The sequence below is a fragment of the Etheostoma spectabile genome, chromosome 10 (genome assembly GCF_008692095.1).
Source record: "Etheostoma spectabile isolate EspeVRDwgs_2016 chromosome 10, UIUC_Espe_1.0, whole genome shotgun sequence".
NCBI lineage: Eukaryota > Metazoa > Chordata > Actinopteri > Perciformes > Percidae > Etheostoma > Etheostoma spectabile.
Genome location: NC_045742.1, coordinates 15,803,123 through 15,806,068, shown reverse-complemented (window position 1 = coordinate 15,806,068; position 2,946 = coordinate 15,803,123). Strand labels below are relative to the sequence as shown.

At 41.9% G+C, this 2,946-nt stretch overlaps 1 protein-coding gene across 1 annotated transcript in view; it reads left to right on the top strand.

Annotated features, from left to right (window-relative positions):
* ahnak (AHNAK nucleoprotein) overlaps positions 1 to 2,946 on the top strand; it is a 52,824-nt gene that overhangs the window by 18,448 nt on the left and 31,430 nt on the right.

The window sequence follows — 2,946 nt, the reverse complement described above, 5'->3', positions numbered from 1 at the left end:
AAAAGCTCCCAAGGTTGATATCGAAGGACCCGATGTTGACATCGAGGGCCACAAAGGAGGATTCAAAATGCCTAAAATGACAATGCCATCATGGAACATTAAAGGTTCCTAAAATGTTAAAGTCCAGTGTTGTATAAACCTGCCCAAAGTAACATTTGATGTTAAGCACCTGCCTTGACATCAAGGTCCAGAGCTTGATATCAAAGGGCCAAAAGGTGGAATTGACATGCCTAAATCAAAATGCCATCATTTGGTATCAAAGTGCTCAAACATGAGGGCCAGATGTTGATATTACCTTCCCAAAGCTAACATTGAATGAAAGCACCGACGTTGACAGTAAAGGATCAGATCTAAACTTGAAGTCCAGGTAAAATCAAGGACAAATTCAGCAGCCAAGCATTTCAGGACCCAAACTAGCATGCAGATGTGAATTTAGCTGAAGGGCCCAAAATAAAGGGAGATGTTGATGTTCAGTTCCAAACATTGAGGGTGATATAAAGCTCCAGGTTGATATGAAGGACCAGATGTTGATATTGAGGGCCACAAAGGAGGATTCAAAATGCCTAAAATGACAATGCCGTCTGGACATTAAAGGTCCTAAAATGGGGTCCAGATGGTTGATAAGCCTCCAAAGCTAACATTGATGTGAAAGCACCTGACGTTGACATCAAAGGTCCAGAGTTTTATATCAAAGGGCCAAAGGTGGATTTGGACATGCCTAAAATCAAAATGCCATCCTTTGGCATCAGGTCAACAATTGGGGTCCGATGTTATGTCACCTTCCCAAAGCCAACATTGATGTTAAAGCCCTGCGTTGACATTAAAGGATCAGATTGAACTTGAGAGTCCAAGTGGTAAAATCAAAGGACCCAAATTCCACATGCCAGCATTTCAGGACCAAAAGTTAGTATGCCAATGTGGATTTTGGCTGAAAGGGCCCAAAATAAGGGTGATGTTGATGTGTCACTTCCAAAGATTGAGGTGACATAAAGCTCCCAAGGTTATATTGAAGGACCGATGTTGACATGAGGCCACAAAGGGGATTCAAAATGCCTAAAATGCATGTCCATCATGGAACATCAAAGGTCATAAAAGAGAGTCCAGATGTTGATATAACCTGCCCAAGCTAACATTGATGTGAAAGCACCTGTTGACATCAAAGGTCCCAGAGTTTGATATCAAGGGCCAAAAGGTGGAATGACATGCCTAAAATCAAAATGCCATCATTTGGTATCAAAGTCCAAACAGGGAGTTCCGATGTTGATATTACCTTCCCAAGCTACATTGAAATGGAAAGCACCTGAAGTTGACACTCAAAGGTCAGCGTAAACTTGAACGTCCAGTGGTAAAATCAAAGACCAAATTCAGCATGCCGCATTTCAGGACCCCACTAGTTATGCCTGAGGTGAATTTTGGCCTGAAAGGGCCCAAAATAAAGGGAGATTTGATGTGTCAGTTCCAATTGAGGGTGATATAAAGCTCCCAAGGTTGATATCGAAGACCTGATGTGATATTGAGGGCCACAAGAGGATCAAATGCCTAAAATGACAATGCCTCAGGAGGACATTAAAGGCTAAAATGGAGGTCCAGATGTGATATAACCTTCCAAAGCTAACATTGATGTGAAAGCCCCTGACGTTGACATCAAAGTCCAGAGTTTGATATCAAAGGGCCAAAAGGGGGATTTGAATGCCTAAAATCAAAATGCCATCATTGGGCATCAAAGGTTCAAACATGAGGTCCAGATGTGTAATGTAACCTTCCCCAAAGCCAACATTGATGTTTAAGCACCCTGCGTTGACATTAAAGGATCCAATATTGAACATTGAGAGTCCAAGTGGTAAAATCAAAGGGCCCAAATTCAGCATGCCACCATTTCAGGACCAAACTTAGTATGCCTATGTGATTTTGGACCTGAAAGGGCCCAAATAAAGGTGAGATTTTGATGTGTCAGTTCCAAACATTTGAGGTGAATTAAAAGCTCCCAGTTGATATGAGGACCAGATGTTGAACTGAGCCACATAGAGATTCAAAATGCCTAAAATGGGACAATGCCTTCAGGAACCTTAAAGGTCCTAAAATGGAAAGTCCATGTTGATATAACCCTGCCCAAAGCTAACATTGATGTGAAGCCCTGAAGTTGACATCAAAGGTCCAGAGTTTGATATCAAGGGCCAAAAGTGGAATGACATGCCTAAAATCAAAATGCCATCATTTGGTATCAAAGGTCCAACATGGAGGTCCAGATGTGGATATGAACCTTCCAAAGCTAACCATGAACTGAAAAGCACCTGAAGTTGACATCAAAGGTCCAGATGTAAACATTGAGAGTCCAAGTGGTAAGAATCAAAGGACCCAAATTCAGCATGCCAAGCATTTCAGGACCCAAACTTAGTATGAATGTGTGAATTTTGCCTGAAGGGCCCAAAATAAAGGGAGATCTTGATGTGTCAGTTCCAACGATGAGGGTGGACTAAAAAGCACCAGGTTGATATCGAAGAAGGACCAGATTTATATTGAGGGCACAAAGGAGGAGTTCAAAATGCCTAAATGACAATTGCTCCTAAATGGTAACATTAAAGGTCCTAAATGGAAGTCCAGATTTGATATTGAAACTTCCAAGCACATGATGTGAAGCCCTGAAGGGTAGTCAAAGGTCCAGATTTGACATCAAAGGTGCCAAAGGGATATTGACATGCCTAATCAAAGATGCCATATTTGGAATCAAATGTCCAAACCTGGAGAGTTCCGTATGTTGATATACGTCCCAAAGCTACATTGATTGAAAGACCCTGATTGCATTCAGAGTCCAGATGAACATTGACATCCAATGTGGTAAAATCAACGGACCCATTCGCATGCCAAGCATTTTCAGGACCCAAAATCCGTATGACAGACTTATGTGATTTTGGCCGGCCTGAAAGGGCCCAAAATCAGGGATATCTG